The following is a 21,153-nucleotide window of genomic DNA, read 5'->3' as shown; positions in this document are numbered from 1 at the left end:
ATCTTGGTTCTGTTTGGAGATCTGTGGGGCAGAGCCTTCAGGGGCAGTTGCTTTTTTAAGTGGTCAGACATCCAGGGCTCAGGTCTGAAGAGTCTGACATTGTGCTGCCAAATCCTCCCCTTTCTAAAGGGATTGAATCTGTCTCAGGCCCCTGAAGACCTCTTCTGGTTCTTCTCCTCATTAGTTCTAAGATGTCAGCAACACTGGTCCCAGGGAATATCTCCTAGCTGCAGTACCTTTAACTTCTTGTCATAGCTTGACCCAGGCTGCTTCTTGACACAGGGTCCCACTTGACACGAGAGACTCCATTTTGCTCTCTACATGTCACTCCATGATTCCTCCTGGGAAATTCTGTAAGGGTCATACACAAATCAAATATATCTTTTTTTTTCCTAGTATCTTAACAACTGGAAACTTTTTGTTTGTTTGTTTGTTTTATCTTTTTTTTATTTTTTAATAAACATATAATGTATTTTTATCCCCAGGGGTACAGGTCTGTGAATTGCCAGGTTTACACACTTCACAGCACTCACCATAGAATCAAATATAACTGTTTTTTAATTAAATTTATTTATTTTCAGCATAACAGTATTCATTATTTTTTCCCCACACCCAGTGCTCCATGCAATCAGTGCCCTCTATAATACCCACCACCTGGTACCCCAACCTCCCACCCCCTCCCCGCCACTTTAAACCCCTCAGACTGTTTTTCAGAGTCCATAGTCATCTTAAAGCAGATAGCAGTTCTAGTTTGCTAACATAGCAAAGGACATATTTAGGTAATTCAATCAAGTGTCCAATAGAAATCAAACACAATCGATAAAATTCAAATATTAGATAAAAATCACATCACATTAAACAGGAGGGGTACATTAAACTGAATCAAGCAAACTTAATGAATATTTAAGTCAAAGGACTCCAACTCAAAGTCACATCTAATAAGAAGTAAATTAAGTCAAAAAGAAAGAAGACAAGTTAATAGGGTATCTAACATCTTACAAAGACTACCTTTTTTTAATCTGTCTCTTTGACTTAACAAAGAGTAAGCTATACCCAGGGCCTGTTGAAAACTTCATTGAATTTCTATCAATCCTAATTTTCCTTCTAAGGATCCATTAAATCCCTCTCTATATGCAGTGGCTGTAGGGTTATAAACTAGATGGTAAATCCATTGTAAATTCCATAGATCAGAGAGCTTTTTAACTGAGGCAGGTGTAAAACGAGTTCCCTGAAAACTTTCTACTATTCCTGGTGCTCCAAAGTAAGCTGCCCATGACTCTGAGCTCCTGTTGTTGCATGAGCTGAAGGGCTAGAGGCAGCCATAGCTATCCCTAATCCTGTGTACATGTCTATCATGTTAGTGGCATATTTCTGTTGATAGCTGTGATTTAGTGGTCCTACAAAAGTTTATTTGTATAGTGAAATTAGATGTGGTGGGCTTGTATGTGTCTATTAGTGCAGTGTACCTACATTTATCCATCATCTGTTTACATGGGAGGCATCTTTGGAATGCTTCTTTAAATTTCCTGCCAGCTGACCGTAAGGTTTCTTTCAGAGAACCATTTATCCAAGGCATGTGTTCCTGTATGCCCTTTCTATGTATTTCCATAATTATATGTGAAGTTATTTGTCTTTCTGTCATTTCCTTATTTCTGTGTTATTGGTTTCCCTGCCTTTTCAATGTCAATGGTGTCACTTGAGGTTCCTCCCATTTTCCATCCCTCTCTGTTTAATATTATCAGTGGCAAAGTGTGCCTCCATTCTTCTTACCCATCTTTACTTTAAATTTCAATCTTTCCTTTGTTTCTATTGCCTTATTGTTTCTTGTCAATGCATCAACTTCTTTATTATATTTTGAGATGTCTGTTTTGTCTTTTACGTGCTGACATGTATGTAACATATGTTTAATTCTTTCTGAGGTTATATCTAACTCTTCCCGTTATTCTCTTGACCATAGTCTTTGCCATTTATTTCAAAATGGCAGAAAATTTTTTTTCTGAAGGAAAAGACAACTTATTTATATTTGATGGGACTACAGATGGAGAGAGAGAGAATCTCAAGCAGACTCCTGGCTAAGAAAAGAGCTCCACACAGGTCTTAATTCCACAACCCTGACATCACGGCCTGCATCGATACCAAGAATCTGAAGCTTCACCAACCAAGCCTCCTAAGTGCTCCTAAAATCTTTTCTTTTCCATCTTCCTGACCATAAGGCTATTTCGTTTGCTACTGCCCATGAGTCAGTAAAAATATATATATGGTGCTTGATTCTCCTCTATTGCTTTTCTTACAGCCAATAGTACTGCTATTAATTCTGCAAGTTGTACCCATTGAGTCTTACCTTCTTCTCTGAGGAGCAGCTCGTCCTGAGGTCTCAGTGCTGCAGCTGTCCATTCTGTTTCTCCAGAGATTGTGGAGGCTGATATGTCTGTAAACCAGGAATTTGGTAGACCTTTAGAGCAGGATGGTCCCCATTTCCCTAGGTTTTGAGTATGGATTTGCCCTTCCCTCAGAGTGAATTCTCACAGGTCTGCTTCAGTCTTATGTATCTCCTAGGTGAAGAGTTCTGGTTGTTCCTGGAAAGAGGTGTCCCTTCCTGGGATATACCATTTCCAAGTTTGCGATTTCAAATCAATTTGGATACCTGGTAGTTCTTCCAGGATTAGTTTCATCCAATGGAGCAACAGTAATATCTTGTTTTCCCACCAGGGGCTCTGTACTTCTTAACCTTCCTAGAGTCATCATATATGTTTTTCAAATATTGAATATTTATGTTCTGACTATGGGAACTCTGTAGTCCAAAATTCTATGAGTAGAATTTTAGGCTTATGTTCTTTCTTTGCTCATGAGACTGTGTACCATATTCTGTACTCATTGATAATTCTGTTTGGAATGATTTTCCTGGTGCTGGATAGTATATTGTTTGAAATGTCTTAATGAAATCCTATAATGTATTTAAAACTTGTTGTTCTGTGCATTCAAAATCTGTGCTTTTCTAGTTGTTTTGCATGTGGGATTTAAAATTACACTGACGCATGCTATGGGTATCTCTAAGATACAAAAAGGCCGAAAGTCTCTTGGCCTCTGTTTTATCTTTAGGTGATCCCATTACTTGTATTTTTACCTATTCCTTGCTGCTAACTTCCTCCCTTCAGAAGACCATTGAATTCCTAGAAAATTGCAATGAGTGTCTGGGTCTTATGTTTTTTTCATCATTAATAGCCGATCCCTGTTCCCTTAAATGCTGTATTAACTTTTCCTTTTCTTATCTAAATCACTCCTTATCATTATTAGTCATTATTAAGCCATCAGTATAGGATATTATTAGAGATTTCTATAATGATTGAGCTCCATATGAGGAGTCACCAGTCTACATCAGGTATATGTTTTTGACAAAGATGTGTTCTAATTATCAGAAGCTCAGCTTGAGTGTATTCTCTACCTTCTGCTACTTCCACAGGTTTTCCTTGTCCATTACTATAAGCTAATGCTTTCTTCCTTGTAATTGTAGGTTTGTTGTGATAATCTGCTCCCCCAGGGTCTCCTAGTCTCCTGGATCCTCAGGATGGCAATCCCAGGGTCTTAAGAGATTAGCATCATCTTTTAAACTTAAATGATTCATTGATTTGGCCTTCATTACTTCATTAGCTAAACAAAGCTTTATTAGCTTCATTACTTTGTCTTATTACTTATTACTTTGTCTTATTGCCTGTCCTGGTCTAGATGTGAAATGGATTCATCAGTAAGATGAGAACCTCTGCGATGGGCCCTCAGGACACTAAGGGATTTACATTTCTAGGATCCTTCAGATCCATGATTACATTTCCCAGGGTCCTGGTTGTGAGTTTTTTCCTAACTTCTAACTCCATGGGGGTACCATGGGTCTTCTATACAAAATGCAGCATCAGGCCTGTTGGCCTTTTAACCAAACTTTTTAGGCATTTACCTAGGGCCCACATCTTTTCCTTTTTTGTAATCTAGCAGCTGCTATATACAATTTCTTAACTATGTACAACTCTATTTCCCACTTATCCCTGGGATATTTGTACAGATTTTTCCACAACTTTTGTTCACATCTTTCTTCCAAGCTGTAGATTAATTTGGCCAGTAGTGACCAGTATCATTGCAATGTCCCCGATGCTTTAAGTTTTCTAGCCTTCCAAGAGCCTTTCTGAGGCAATCCCCCTTGGTCGCAGCTTTGGCCACTTTCAACTCATGCCCCACATGCAGAGAGGTAAGTCCCAGACCAGATTCTGCTGCCAACTGCTTCTTACATAGAGCTCATCTCTGTTTCATCTGGCACTGCCTGAACTTTAAGATTTCATGCTCAGTGTGGCGTTTGGAAAGTCGATGTTCACACAAAATATTCCACAGTTTATTATTTTTGTATCTGTTATACTCCATTCAAGACTTTAGGAGTCTTTCTGATTCTACTAGGTTTTCTAACACATGATGAGTCAAAGGCATGGAATCCTGATGACTATGCCAACCTCATGAACACACTCTGAAGACCCACATATGAGCTATGTCTTTCCACAATGAAAGCTTTAGTCAATCATAAAGCAAAGTTAAATCACAATTAGAAAGCAGTTTCGGGGTCCCAAACTCAATTGCATCTCACCATGTGATTCACCTTGGCTTCTTACACAGCGCACATACCAAGGCAGAAGACAAAACACAGCACAAAACAGATAAAAGAAGACTGTAGTAAGTTAACGGACCAAACTCGAAGTCAGTCTGTGGGTGCACAGTTGAGATAAGGCCTCAGTCGTGTGCTGGTCTGCTCTGGGCACTCACTGCTTCCTACGATCCAGCAGGGAAAGATCTCAGTTTTGTTTCAAGATCAGTGGGGCAGAACCTTCAGGGGAAGTTGCCTTTTTATGTGGTCAGATATGGAGGGCTCAGGTCTGCAGCGTCTGACATTGTGCTGCCAAATCCTCCCCTTTCTAAAGGGATTGAATCAGTCTCAGGTCCCTGCACACCTTTTCCTGGTTCTGTTTCTTATTACTTCTAGGATGTCAGCGACACTGGTCCCAGGGAATATCTCCTAGCTGCAGTATCTTTAACTACTGTGTCGTGACGTGACACAGGCCCCTCTTTGACCCAGGGTCCCCCATTTGACATGAGAGACTCCATCTTGCTCTCTACAGGTTGTCTCAGATCACACTTCATAAATAGAACTGCCCTCTGGTATTTGGGGCTGAAGAAGGAGAGTATAAGGACAGGTATTCTGGGCATCAGTGTTTGGAGGACTTGAAAGATGACTTTTTTTTCATTTTTTGGTACAACTGTGTCTCAAAACCATATTAAAAGATAAATGTCTTCATGTGGAATATAATAATGTCTTAGGGTGTCTGAACCTGGAATCGATGGGCTTCCAAAGACTCCATGGAAGGAACTGATAAGAGTCATGAACTGATATGGGGTATTAACCTCAAAAAATAAAACTGCCAGTTATTTTACCACCAAAAATGGGCCTATTCAGGAATAGCAGAGAATTGTAACCAGGGACAAGCAAGCTATAGCAGAAGTGTGGGCAAGAGCCTGAAAAAAGAAGAGGAACACTTTTTTTCCAGAGGAAAGTAAGATGTTTGGAGGGCTGTTATAAACACAAAGTCCCCTGGAATAACAGGGAGTTGGAAGTGTGGTAGTTTTGCTTTGGCTGGGTTGTGGCAGACTTGGTTGGCAGGACTGTTCAGGAGCAGGGTGGGGAAGGCTATCTTCCTACTGGGCTAGTGAAGTAGTTTGCCTTGCAAAGTAGTCTTGTCCTGTTGGATCTGTAATTGGTGCATGATAGGACATGAAAGCGCCCCCTGCTGGCCCCCACAGCCATTCAAACCTGGGTTTCCATGTATTAATTTTCACAGGGAGGGAAAAAATTAACATCTTTTTCACTAACCTGCCACTGAGATTAATAATTCCTTCAGTCCTGGGGACACCTGACTGGCTATTTGGGAGAGTATGCAAATCTTGGTCACGGGGTGGTGAGTTCAAGGCCCACATTGGGTGTAGAAGTGACTTATGTAAATACAACTTTTTGGTCACTTGCTACTGTCAAAATGCCTCAATCAACATAGGGTTGTGGATATCTCTTTGAGATCTTGATTTCAATTCCTTTGTATAAACCCCCTGAAGTGGGATTGCTGGATCATATGGTAGTTCAATATTTTTTAAAGATTTGTATATTTATTGGGGGTGGAGAGGGGCAGGACAAGAGAGTGAGAGAGAGGAAGAATCACAAACAAACTCCCCGATGAGCACGGAGTTCAATATGGGGCTTGATCTCCCAACCCTGAGAACATGACCTGATTCAAAATCAAGAGTCAGACACTAAACTGACTGAACCACCCAGGTGCCCCAGTACTTCTATGTTTGCATTTTGGAGAAATCTCCATACTATTTTCCATAATATCTGCACCAATTTACGTTCCCACCAGTAGTGTACCAGGGTTCTCTTTTCTCAGTATCCTCCCTGTCTTGTGTTAGCATCAAGTATTAGAGAGTGATGCCATCAACTATGGCATGTACATTGCCCTCACTATTCGTGATCAGCCCCACAGACATTTTCCCATCCAGAGCTGATCTTATGGCTGGACTGGCCCTTGTGACTCTTAGGGTGATTTCAAGATATACCTCAGCAACAACCCTCAGGGGGCTTTGAAAAAACGAGGCTAATAAGCCTCATATATTCGGGAAGGTACATGGCACAGCCAAAGCCACACAGCGAGGTCTTGAGTAGAGAAAGAGTAAAAGTGCAGAGACTTGGGGCTCTGCCTTTATTGGAGTCAAAGGTGGGATGCCCAGGATTTTGAGGTTTCACTTTTTATTGGTGAATTTAAAGCATAAGAGTGTGAATGAACTCATGCAAAAGGAAAAGGGACGGGTCAAACAAATGGCCAGTTATCTAGGTCACCCAGAGCCAAAGGGGATGCATCAGGTGTAGAATGGCATCACTCCTTAGCTAGCTGTACATCCAGCAATGTGTGTATTTGAGGGATGTCTTTGAATAAGATGCCTTGGCAATCAAAAACTTGTCAGGCACTTAATACTACACTTACACCACTTCTTATCTTTTTTTTTTAATAATAGCCATCCAATAAAAGATGTGTGGTGATATCTCATTGCAGTTTTGATTTGCATTTCCTTGATGATTAGTGATGGTGAATGGCTAAGGAACATATGGTATAAACACACAATGGAATGTTGTACCTTAAAATGGAAGGAAATCATGTGATTTTGGACAACATGGATGGACCTGGTGGACATTATGTTGAATGAAATAAAGTCTTAGTTAAAGACAAGTACTGTCTGATCTCACTTATATGTGGAATCTACAATAGTCAGACTCACAGAAGCAGAGTACAGTGGTGGTTACTAGGGGCATGAAAGGTAGGAGACATGGGGAAATGTTGGCCAAATTTCAGTTTAGCAACTGAATAAATTCTGGAGATCTGATGTATAGCATAGTGACTGTAGTCATGTTAAAACTCAAAATGGAGTTCCTTGTGCTAAGCCCCACATTACCAAATTGAGACTTAACTCCAGTTTGACTCTCCCAGAAACTGGGACCTGCTTGTTCAGCACTAGTTAGATAATCTGCCTGATAGATCCCTGCCATTCCCTAAAGGAAAGTAACTTTGCAAAACCGGACCTGCTTTTTTGCCTGTGTATCATCGCTGCTCCTGCTTCCTCCTGCCTATAAACATCTTTCATTCTGTACAGCTCCTTGGAGCTCCTTTCTCTCTGCTAGATTGGATGCTGCCTGATCCATGACACTGAATAAAGTCAATAAGCTTTTAAAAATTAAGAAGTCCCTAGCTGGCTCAGTTAGAGGAGTGTGTGATTCGTGATTTCTGGATTGTGATTTTGAGCACCACTTGGGTGTAGAGATTACTAAAAGTAAATAAGCTTTTAAAAAAATGAAAGTTATTTTTTAAAAATTTACTCAGTGAAGTATTTTTTACAGTGGCAATATACTACTATACATTTGAAATTTGTTAACAGGGTAAATCCTAATTATTCTTACAACACACATGAAGGAGATCATTTATCACCTGTGAGAGGTGATAAATTTGTTAGTTAGTCTGATTGTAGGGAGAATTTCATAATGTCTAAGTATACCAAGTTAATTTTTTTAAAAGATTTCTTTTTGTATCTGCTGTAACTCAAATGATTTTAGTGTAGTCTTTACATACACACACACAAACACACACACAGAGACACACAGATACACACACATCCTTCCTTTCCTTATCAGCCAGCATCTGCATTGAATTGAGATCATTCTCAATTCCCAAGATCATTCTCTCTGGAATAAATGAGATAAGGGGTTCTGTGTCGTGGTTGTGGGTGTGGTGGGCATTAGTCTTTGACCAAAGTATATGAGGATAGTAAGGAGTGTGCATGCTTATAAACTGTAGAGGGTAGGAGGAAAAAAAATTCCGCTCCCCCCCCCAAGAACCTTAGCACAGCCTTCTCAGATACCTGCAGATTAAGTCCTTTATTATAAGGAAAATATGAAAGATGTTTCCGTCAGGAAGAGTGAGTGAGTCTTAAATGATGTTATATATTTCCATTATTCTAACTTACTAGAGGGAATCAAAAGTCTGGGAAGAGAGAAAGTAAATCTCTTGTATCATTACATGATGCTGTTAGACCAGCACTACAAGGAGCCAGATTATCCAGATAGGGCACTCATTTTGTTTTATGCATTTCCAAATTTCTAATGCTTCTCTCAACATTTGAAATTTGGGAATGACCAAGCAGTTACTTTCAAAACTCTCCTTGTGATGAAGTGGAAAAGAAACTGGATTAGGAGCCAGTTCAACTGGATTTTTGTCTCAGTTTTCCCACTATTTATCTGACAGATGACATAAATCTACTAAAAAGTGAACAAGATCAATATGAGGAAAACTACAAAACTCTGCTGAAAGAAACAAAGAAAATCTAAATACATGAGGAGATCTTCTTTGTTCATGTGGAAGGATACCTGACCATGTCACCCCCAATTATGGCTCTTTGAGACAAACATTTGTTGACACTAAAGACACTCAAGAATCAAAATGCGGAAAGGCTCTCCTTTTTGCCTAAAGGCAGGGTGTCTGGGTTGCTTGGTTGGTTGGGCATCTGCATTTGGTCATGATCTCCCGGACCTGGGTCTGGCCCCAAGTCAGGTTCCCTGCTCCGTGAGGAGTCTGCTTCCCCCTCTCCCTCTGCCCCTCCCCCTGTTTGTCCTTTTTCTTCCCTACTCCCTCTCAAATAGGTAAAGTCTTTGGGGGGAAAAAAGAAGTATTTAAGGCAGGAAAAAAATTCTTTTCCTGACAACCTTACCAGCCAGAGGTGGCACCAGAGGAATTTGGAAACAAATCTTGTTCACCTAACCCTTTTCTTTCTTGTTACTTCTTCACCGTCTACTACCCAAAGGACCAAACCCCTTTATCTTGTCAATTCTTCACAAATATACTGTTATTTAGTCTAAAAGATACAAAAGTTTCTTTCTTTGGTCACTTTTTCAGTTCTTCATTCTCTTGCGAAGGCTACTATATACACGTACAAATCTAATCAAATCTGTATGCTTTTCTCTTACTTATCTCTGTCAACTCAATTTTCAGACCCAGCCAGAAACCATAAGAGAGTCAAGGGAAATGGTTTCCTCTCCTACAATGACATTATGCATTGTCAAAACCCCTAGAACTATTGAATGTAATGAATTAATGCTAATTAAATTGTTGCCTTTAGTTAATAATAAACAATATTGGCTCATCAATTATAGCAAAAGTACCACACTAATGCAAGATGTTAATAAGAGGAAAACTGTGGGCTGTGTGGGTAGACGAGTGGGGAAGAGAGAAGACTATGAAAATTTTCTATACTTTTACTCACTTTTACCGTAAACCTAAAAACTGCTCTGAACCAATCTATTGATTAAAACACACACACATGGGACGCCTGGGTGGCGCAGTTGGTTGGACGACTGCCTTCGGCTCAGGGCGTGATCCTGGAGTCCCGGGATCGAGTCCCACATCGGGCTCCCAGCTCCATGGGGAGTCTGCTTCTCCCTCTGACCTTCTCCTCGCTCATGCTCTCTCTCACTGTCTCTCTCGCTCAAATAAATAAATAAAATCTTTAAAAAAAAAAAATAAATAAAAAAAATAAAACACACACACACACACACACAAAGGTGTCCGTGTGTCTAGCACTCATCTATCCTATTGTACAGCCACACATCCCCCCTCTACCTATAGCCGAAAAACTTGTTAGCATCTCGAGCCCACTAGCAGAGGAACAGTATCAGATTACCCCTGTGCCTGGGCAAGAGTACGCAACCCTGGCCCCCTCATCAGAAGTGCCTAAGAGACTTTCAAGAAGGCCTAGATTCCAGGCCTCCTGAAACAGACTCTTTGGGAACCAAGTCTTTTGCATGTCTGTGTTTGATGAGCTCCACAGTCAATCTCATACCCATGCCTAGTGGAGAACCATTTTCTCTGATTCACGCTGATTTTCACCCAGTGCCCAAGTTCTCAAGTCTGGCTTTCTGCCTGATTCCTGAAACAAAGTTTCTACCTTGTCTTAATTCAGGCAGGTGAAAGACGGTCTTGCTACCCCAAGTAAAGTGCAAGACAGATTGGGGAAGACACAACTGGGAGAGTCTACCTCTGCTGCCTATCTCTCTTAAATTATCACAACTCTTACAAGTGTAGGGGAGGAAAAATATCGATTCCTTCTACCCTTCTAAGTTCTCAGGTGGGCCTCCATTAAACAAACAAACAAACAAACAGACCAAGAGAAAAAAAAAACAGATTAACAAGAGAAAAGCATGCATATTTATTTCACATAAGTTTAAGGTGACATGGGAGACTTCCCAAGGAAATGAAGCTGGAAAGAAGTGGTTACACATGAGTGTTTGTGTGCTACATAAGAGGAAGTGTTGGAAGGTATGGAAAGATGTGATAGAACGAAGGGTATGTACTAATCCCTCTTCCAAGAGGATTTTATGATCTGCTTCTGCAGAAGGTCAGTAAGTCCTTCCTGCACCTGTCCTTTCTCAAATTTCTTCAGCTTAAAAGATTGAATTTTCCAAGTTGCCAGATTCTGGAGTAGCATGTCCTGAACTGTCAGAAGTTCCCTGTGATAGGAATGGACCCTGGCAGTTGCTTGGACCTTGTGCCAGCCCTACAATCCTAAAGCAACTTCAGGGCATTTGATGTGTCCATTGTGGGGTTTCTGTAGAAACAAGCCTGTATCTTCTCCACACTCCTGCCTAGCTGGAAGGGGATTAGGCTGAAGTCCTGCTATTTGGTCTGTTCCTTCTCTAGACTTTTACATGCTTGCTGAATGGAAAAGGAATAGTGCCAAATTCTTGTCACTGAAATAACAAGAACATTAGTATCTTGGATGATACACAATATTCAGCCATATTCAACCTCTTAGAACACTCCCTCTTCTCTGGTTGCTGAGGTCTTTCTTGTCAGGCCCCTCACAAGTGAGTGGTCAGAGCAATGAGTCAGAGACTTATGCTACCTGATGAGCTAGCTCTAAGTTCTTTTGTGATGTTTCGCTTTGTTGTTTCTGCAGAGCTACAAACCTGTCAAAACGGCTCCCAGCGCTTAGCCTGCTGCTCATTTCGGACATGTAATATCTTTTACTTTTTGTCCCATTGCTAAGTCAGACTGTCTTATGACTCCCTTCTTCTTTCCACACCCATCATTGGGAACTCCATATATTTTTCTGTATAAATTGTAAGTTTCCCGTTTCTGCTGAGGGGAAAACTGTCCAAGACTTGGAAATGGACCAAAGAGATTATACTGTGTCCTTTCATTGGGGAGTCAGTGGTTGTTCACCCCCAAGGATGAGTTGACACTCCAGAGGTGTATAACTTGGCTGGACTTGCAGGATACGAAGGAAATTGTCCAAACTGATAAGAGCCCAGATATTTCCTGTTCACAGCAAAGTAAATAAATTTTGTCCAGCAGAAAATAGAAATTTTCTATAAACCAAGATCATATTTGAACTGTTTTTACCGTTTTACAGGTATCCTCATTATTTTTTTCCTTTTTTTTATTTTTTGTTTTTTCAGTGTAACAGTATTCATTATTTTGCACCACACCCAGTGCTTCATGCTATCCATGCCCTCTCCAATACCCACCACCTGGTTCCCCCAACCAGGGAACCAGAGGAACCTCAGGGGTTCCTCTTTCTCCGCATCCTCTCCAATAAATGGTGCTGGGAAAACTGGACAGCTATATGCAGAAGAATGCAACTCGACCATTCTCTTACACCGTACACAAAGATAAACTCAAAATGGATAAAAGACCTCTCAATGTAAGACAGGAATCCATCAGAATCCTGGAGGAGAACATGGGCAGTAACCTCTTCGATATCAGCCACAGCAACTTCTTTCAAGATATGTCTCCAAAGGCAAAGGAAACAAAAGCAAAGATGAACTTTTGGGACTTCATCAAGATCAAAGGCTTCTGCTCAGCAAAGGAAACAGTCAACAAAACAAAGAGGCAACCCACGGAATGGGAGAAGATATTTGCAAATGACAGTACAGACAAAAGGGTTGATATCCAGGATCTATAAAGAACACCTCAAACTCAACACACACAAAACAGACAATCATATCAAAAAGTGGGCAGAAGATATGAACAGACACTACTCCAATGAAGACATACAAATAGCTATCAGACACATGAAAAAATGTTCATCATCACTAGCCATCAGGGAAATTCAAATTAAAACCACATTGAGATACCACCTTACACTAGTTAGAATGGCCAAAATTAGCAAGACAGGAAACAATTTGTGTTGGAGAGGATGTGGAGAAAGGGGAACCCTCTTACACTGTTGGTGGGAATGCAAGTTGGTGCAGTCACTTCGGAAAACAGTGTGGAGATTCCTCAAGAAATTAAAAATAGAGCTTCCCTATGACCCTGCAATTGCACTACTGTGTATTTACCCCAAAGATACAGATGTAATGAAAAGAAGGGCCATCTGCACCCCAATGTTTATAGCAGCAATGGCCATGGTCGCCAAACTGTGGAAAGAACCAAGATGCCCTTCAACGGACAAATGGATAAGGAAGATGTGGTCCATATACACTATAGAGTATTATGCCTCTATCAGAAAAGATGAATAGCCAACTTTTGTATCAACATGGACGGGACTGGAAGAGATTATGCTGAGTGAAATAAGTCAAGCAGAGAGAGTCAATTATCATATGGTTTCACTTATTTGTGGAGCATAACAAATAATATAGAGGACATGGGGAGATGGAGAGGAGAAGGGAGTTGAGGGAAATTGGAAGGGGAGGTGAACCATGAGAGACTACCGACTCTGAAAAACAATCTGAGGGTCTTGAAGGCAGGGAGTGGGAGGTTGGGGGAACAAGGTGGTGGGTATTAGGGAGGGCACATATTGCATGGAGCACTGGGTGTGGTGCAAAAACAATGAATACTATTACACTGAAAAGAAATAAAAAAGATACTTTCTTCTTAAAATTTTTTTAAATTGTAAGAAAGATATCTTATATATAAATAATGTCATGTATATATAAATGTACACATTGTGTGTGTGTATACTCTCTCTACATATATGCCATAGACAGAGAAAGAGAGAGTGTTCATTTTTTTCCCTCTATCAATCTTATCTTTTAACTGGACCATTTAGTCCATTTGTATAATGTAATTATTCATTTTTATCCTCCTCAGTGAATATCTACTATCTCATTTTGCCTTTTCTATGTGTCTCATTTGTCTGGCATTTCTATTTCCTATCTTTTCTTCTCCTCTTTTGGATTATGGGGTATTTGTCTTTTATTCTGCCACAGCCATTAAAGCTGTTCACAAACAGTTCTCTTCTTTTAGGCACCTAGAATGATCCTATTTCTCTGTCCCTTGTACTTAAATGTTAACATGAGGCTTTTTCTGGTCAATGAAGTGTGAATAGAAGTGATATATGACACTTCCAGTAGAAGGGTTAAGAGTGGACCTGTGGGCTGCTATTTATTTTTTTTTTTAAGATTGTATTTATTTACTTGGAGAGAGAATGAGTGCGTGGAAGGCAGAACAGGAGGGAGAAAGAGGATTCCAAGCAGGCTCCACACTCAGCCTGGAGTCTAACTTGGGGCTTGATCTCATGACCCGAAGTCATGACCTGAGCCAAAGTCATGAGCGGGTTGCTTAACCGACTGAGCCACCTGGGTATCCCAGTGCTATGTTGTCTTTCCTTTGCTTCTTTGATTATTACAGTGTGTGTCAAGATGAAGCCTGTGTCAGCCTATTTTCCCAAGTGAATACAGCAGGCAGAGCCCCTTAGCTAGACCAGGATAGGCATGTAGCAGGAAGTGAGTAAGAAACTTTAAACTACTGAAAGTTTGAGTTTGTTACTGCAGCACAACCTAGACTATCCTAACTGATCTACAGTCTACTTATTCCCTCTGCTAGTTTGGAATTCAAACCCTGTGTTTCAAATCTTTTCATTGTTTACCTTAGAAATTCTCAAATGCATAGTAAACATAGACAAGTCTAATCAGTACTTTTAATCATCTCTTGAACACTTGGCAATTCACATCACTTCCAAGTTATGTTCCTGATGTCTATTTTAATTTTATCTTCTTAACTCAACAACACATTATTGCTTTATATAGTCAAGACATCTTTGATTTGTTCATATATTTATCATCATCTTTTTTTAATTCCTTCCTGAATTTCAGACTTCCATTGAGTAGCTTTTCTCGGTAACCTGAAATCCATGCTTAGACATTTTTTTAGTGGAGGGCTGCTTTAATGAAGTTATAAACTCCATTAGGTTTTGTTATATTTTATTGTTTTGTCAGCAAATGCCTTATTTTATCTTCATTCCCAAGTGTCAGGGTAAATAATTCTATGCTGGTGTGTTGAGAAATCAGAGCTAGTGTATTCTGTTAAGATTATAATGTGCTGAAGAGGGGTCAAGCCATCCACATGGTCAGGTTACTCTCTCAGCATTCCAGTTACCACTTTGGGGAGTGAAAAACCCAGGGCTCCATTTCAGGACATGGACACAGAAGCAAAGTCTTAAGATTTGTTACTTACAGCTCCCAGAGTTGTGGGGAGAGAATGAATTAATGGCACAATGAACCAGAGGAAGAGGCAGTGCTCCGTCCCTGGTCAGAAGCAAGCAGGAGAGAGAAAGCAAGGTAACAAGTACCTATCCCTTAAAAAGTGGTTGATGTAGAAGTCACTAACTTTTCACCTGCTCAGGTCTAACTAATTATTTTATTTTATCTTTGAGAGGTAGGAGAGGAAAGGCAGAGGGACAAGGACAGGGAATCTTAAACAGACTCCCCAGTGACAGGGAGAAGCCTGATGGTGAGGTAAATCCCAAGACCCTGAGATCATGACTTGAGCTGAAATCAATGCTGTATGCCTAACCAACAGAGCCACCAGGCGTCTCTCAGAGATTCTCTTACCTGAATAAAGGCAATCTTCTGAGAGTGAAACTGCCCTAAATCTCCACTGGGGAGGTTTTACAGACTGGAAGAAGATAGGCCACTCACACCTACATAAGCAAACATTATCACAAACTGTCTTGCTTCCCACTTGTTCCCAAAAGTTCATTTATCTCCCCCAAAAACACAAAAACAAGGCCCCATTTATATCCTATTTCCCTCCCTTCCCTCTCCTATGAAGTTAATCTAGAAACCTCTATCCCTTGCTGTTCAGGGACCCACTTCTTTTGTTCTCTGACACAGGCATGCAAATAAACCTTGTCTATTTTCCTGCCAGTCTTTTTTTTATTAGGGACAGTACAGGCTCTCTGACATGAACCTAAGTGGTTAAGGGAAGTTTTCCTCCCAACACCACTCCAGATGATATGCGTGTTATGTGGGACAAAGAGACAGACCAAACCTGGGTGGAGGGTAGGGTGCTGGGCAAATTACAGAAACATAAAAGTAAAAGCTCACACCATACCACATCATCCTCACCCCACTGGCACTTTCCAATTCATACTTGTTCACAAATCATGCTGACTTCACGGAAGAGTTCTTGGATATCATGTGGCAACATGATAAAAACTTTTCCCTTTAAAGAATTCTGTTCTTTCTACTGAGATCCCTCTCTTCTCTCCTCTTCCCCTTTCTTCCTCTCCTCGGGGCTTCAAAATTGCCTACTTTTTTCAGTTCAGGTTTTTACAAAGAAAAAAAAATGCCTGGGAGGTCCTTTACTTCACCCCTACTTTCTTAGGAAGTCAGAGATGGCTCCATGTCAATGACACAGATTCTTTATGGAGGATGTCAACAGCACCCTATGTGAGCCATCACTAGAGCTAGCATTTGTCATGCTTTCCAAGGACCTCTCCAAGCCTTCTGCCCATCTTACCTTATTTTGTCCTCATAATAAACCTAAGACGTACTTATCGTCATCCCCATCTCAGGGCTGAGAAAACTGAGGAACAGGGAAGGAAATTCAGTTCTGGGAGTTGCCCAGCTCCTCAGATGCTAAATCAGAGTTTGGACTGAAACCACCTAAATCCAGAGCAAGGAGAGAATTATGAATATTCTCATTCCAGAGGAATGGAAATTGTCACCCAGAAAAGAAAGGTCTCTTTTTAGGAGGCGTGAAATCGTATAAAAATTCTGGGCATGACAGACTCCATCTTGAATCTCCATTTCCCCTTCTGCCCAGTTTTGAACTGGACAGAAAGACCTTTTGAACTGGCCAGACACAGTAATTGTTTTTTTTTCCAATTTATTTATTTTCAGAAAAACATTATTCATTATTTTTTCACCACACCCAGTGCTCCATGCAAGCCGTGCCCTCTATAATACCCACCACTGTAAATCTGGGTGGATTTGGTAAGCATCAAATAGAATCATTACAGGCCTTTGCTCCTGACTCTTTTTTTTCAGTGACCTGAGATCATTCCTTTGCTCAGAGATGCCTTGCTGCCAAATATGAAGCTGTTAAGTATGGGCTATTTGAGATGAAAGGGAGCTACAGTCTGGGACTGTCCTGCTTGGGTGAGCTGATGGAGGGTGAGCTCAAATACCAAAATCTCTGGCATGGAAGGAAGGACAGGGTGACCTCAAGTAGAGCCAGCCAGGTCTTCTTGGGCAGGAGTAGGGGATGAAATTATGATCCTAAATTTTCCTTTTCCTTTTATTGAGTGAGCTATTACCAGATCACAAAAATGGCCATCTCTTAGTAGGAAAGTCGGAACCTTCCACTTAGGAGCTAGAGGGGTCTGAAAGGATTATTAAATTGAAGGAGAATAAGTAAATTTTGACTCGCATATCCATTTTCATGGGAAGGGCCTGCCTGGAACGCTGTAGAAAAATAATTCTAATAAGCGATGTGGTTGAACAGTAGCCTCCGTTGAAGGCAGGATGGACGTAAATGTGTGTGCTCCACTGGCCACCCCTGAGATAATGTAATCCCCACTTTTACAGAGGAGCAGCCTGAATCTCAGAAAGTGTAAGTGACTTGCTCAAGGCTGCTGCTACTTAGTGGCACAGCTGAGACTAGACCCCAGGTCTCCTGGCCTCCAGTCCCATTCTTTCTGCTACCAGAGGGGACTCAGTAAGAAAATCCTGCATCTCCCTTTTCCTAAGTGCAGTGGAGGATGGCATCTGGGTGGCTCAGTCAGTTAAGTGGCCTACCCTTGATTTCAGCTCAGGTCTCTATCTTATGGTCTCAGGGTCATGAGTTCCAGCCACGTATTAGGCTTCACTGGAGGCGTGGCACCTACTTTAAAAAACATAACTCATAAGAAACAAACAAAACCCCCCTAATTGCTGTGGATGGAGCTATAGCTCTCTCCCTGACCTCACTGGTGGCTCTCTCTCCTGTTTCCAGGGCACCGAGTCTGTGAGTGCTCCGTGTCTGGCACCACTTCTATTGAACCCTTGAACATGCTTAGAATCAGCTTCTGTTATCACTTCATCATCTCATTGGACCCCCTGTCTCCAGCTGCATCTGGTTCCTAGAACTAGAGAAAAGCCCCACTTCCCACCAGTCTGACCAGTTCAGTCATTGTCCTTATGCACAAAATTCATAAATGTTGGAAGAGACAGTGTTTCTCTTAAGTGAAATGAACCTTTTGCTTCTGAAGAGGGAAGAAGGGCTGTGGGTGACAAGGGCCAGACATTCCTGCATTTCTGTGGTAATGAGGATCCCACTCCTTACTAGCAGCGAGAATGAAGAAGGGAACTTGGAGTATCTTGACAGGTTCCTTGGGCCAGAATTTGTCTTGAGTTTATCTCACACTTATTCCCAAACCTAAATCCCCTCATTTCCCTCCCGCTGGTGGTAAGAGAACACTTTTCTCGAGCCTTTAAGAATACTCACTTGGGGTTTTGGCGCTTCACTATCGGCACATTCACCAGCTCTGGCTTTTGACTCTCCTCATGTTCTGGGCCTGGGACTGCTCGGAGCTTCTGTCTGTGGAAGAAAGTGATAGGTGGTGACAGTGGTCCAGACCATCACACCTGGCGAGCTTGTGGGGAGGGAGAGTGCTCTGAATAGGAGGACACTGGGAGAGGAAAGACAGAGTCCTGCCATAGAGAGGGTCAGGCACAATCAAGAGGAGAAACACCCCAGATAGTCTGGTGACGAATTGGAGGTCTCTGTTCAGTGGGGAGACTATTGCTACCCCACAAAGAAAGAAATACTAACCCCTTCCAAGAAACAAATCTGGGCAAATTAATTGGAAATTTGAGGTGCTAACATATTAAGGTGAGTATCTGCTTCAAGGCAGAAATCACCATATCCAGTGATTCTTTTAAGAAGGAGAATGCTAATTTCTAGAAAATTCTTCAAAACAAACAAGCTTCAGAAATTCTGCATTCTCAAAGGAAACAAAAGTGAAAATGAACTTCTGGTACTTCACCAAGATCAAAAGCTTCTGCACAGCCAAGGAAACAGTCAACAAAACAAAGAGGCAACCCACGGAATGGGAGAAGATATTTGCAAATGACAGTACAGACAAAAGGTTTATATCCAGGATCTATAAAGAACACCTGAAACTCAACACACACAAAACAGACAATCATGTCAAAAAATGGGCAGAAGATATGAACAGACACTACTCCAATGAAGACATACAAATGGCTATCAGACACATGAAAAAATGTTCATCTTCACTAGCCATCAGGGAGATTTAAATTAAAACCACATTGAGATACCACCTTACACCAGTTAGAATGGCCAAAATTAGCAAGACAGGAAACAACGTGTGTTGGAGAGGATGTGGAGAAAGGGGAACCCTCTTACACTGTTGGTGGGAATGCAAGTTGGTGCAGTCACTTTGGAAAACAGTGTGGAGATTCCTCAAGAAATTAAAAATAGAGCTTCCCTATGACCCTGCAATTGCACTACTGGGTATTTACCCCAAAGATACAGATGTCGTGAAAAGAAGGGCCATCTGTACCCCAGTGTTTATAGCGGCAATGGCCATGGTTGCCAAACTGTGGAAATAACCAAGATGCCCTTCAACAGACAAATGGATAAGGCAGACGTGGTCCATATACACTATGGAGTATTATGCCTCTATCAGAAAGGATGAGTACCCAAATTTTGTATCAACATGGATGGGACTGGAGGAGATTATGCTGAGTGAAATAAGTCAAGCAGAGACAGTCAATTATCATATGGTTTCATTTGTTTGTGGAGCATAACAAATAACCAAAGGACATGGGGAGATGGAGAGGAGAAGGGAGTTGAGGGAAATTGGAAGGGGAGATGAACCATGAGAGACTATGGACTCTGAAAAATAACTTGAGGATTTTGAAAGGGTCAGGGGTGGGAGGTTGGGGGAACCAGGTGGTAGATATTATGGAGGGCACACATCGCATGGAGCACTGGGTGTGGTGCATAAACAATGAATTTTGTTATGCTGAAAAGAAATTTAAAAAATAAAATAAAAATAAAATGCATGTGTTTCCTTAGAGACATGTTTAAGGAATGAGTCATATCCAACATATCCCAGCACAATCTGTATCACACACCCTGGGACATCTCCACCAATCATACAACATATAACATATGTGAATGTCATACATGTTGAAGTGACATAATTTATTTAGGGAAGACCATTCAGGATGGGTCGGTATAAGGAGATTCACAATCAAGAATATCCCTGGTTCAGTAAAACAGAGAAGCCATATAGAACTTAATCTTAAAAAACTGTACATGGAGGGGCACCTGGGTGGCTCAGTGGATTAAGCCTCTGCCTTCAGCTCAGGTCATGATCTCAGGTCCTGGAATCGAGCCCCGCATCAGGCTCTCTGTTCAGCGGGAAGCCTGCTTCCCCCTCTCTCTCGGTCTGCCTCTCTGCCTACTTGTGATCTCTGTCTGCCAAATAAATAAATAAAATCTTTTTTTAGAAAAACTGTACAAGGAGATCAGATACATGAGGGCACAGGAGTACTTAAGGAAGAGAAACTGTGAGCGGTTTTGATAGGAAGAAAGCATGTGATGTTGCATAACTCTTAACTAGTTGGAAAATGTTGGCACATTAATGCAAAGGATAGAGTAGCAAGGGCTGTTGATGGAGGCAGGGGCTCAGCTTGGGAAGTATTGGACACTCTACTAGAACCTCTGGACATGGGTAGATTTTTATTTTTTGATGTCTAACAACTGGATGTCCTCTATGCCATCAACATTGTTCAAGCCATAGTGGAGTTCAGTGTAGCGGCTGTGCTCTCTGTATCTCTTTTGGTTACCCTCCTAGTAGCAGTGGAGTATTTTGAAGGGATGCTGGGCCCATATGTATACATTTCTGTAACGGTCTCTCCACTTCCTGAGGCAAATATGCTCGATTTCATGCCAAAAGGTATAGATGAAGATGTGATAGTTCCTGACTTGTGGATAGTTCCTGACTTTGTGGGATCCTTGAATGTGTTCCTATCAGTTCACCTAAGCCACCTTGGTTGAGTTTCTCACGGGGCCACCTTATTATCAGATAGTCATGAAGAGTAGCAGAGTTTGCCACTCCAAATGTTACCTCTTGGACATAAGAATGATTTTGACCTGGTGATTTTTAAGAAAACACCAACACAGGAGAAGCTATAAAACCAGAGTGGAAGTTAGCCTTTTTATAGGAACATTTCCATTAATAAAGGAAATTTCCATTTTAAGTCTATCTCCCTCCTAGTATCAGAAAGAGGAGCAT

General features: G+C 41.2%; 1 pseudogene; it reads right to left on the bottom strand.

The window, feature by feature from the left end:
• Window positions 1-332: 332 nt before the first annotated feature.
• Window positions 333-21,153, bottom strand: part of LOC122893933 — a 40,823-nt pseudogene continuing 20,002 nt past the window's right edge.

Source organism: Neovison vison, chromosome 13 (assembly GCF_020171115.1).
Source record: "Neovison vison isolate M4711 chromosome 13, ASM_NN_V1, whole genome shotgun sequence".
Classification (NCBI taxonomy): domain Eukaryota; kingdom Metazoa; phylum Chordata; class Mammalia; order Carnivora; family Mustelidae; genus Neogale; species Neogale vison.
The sequence above is the reverse complement of the archived record's forward strand: the minus strand, read 5'-3'. Positions and strand labels throughout refer to the sequence as shown.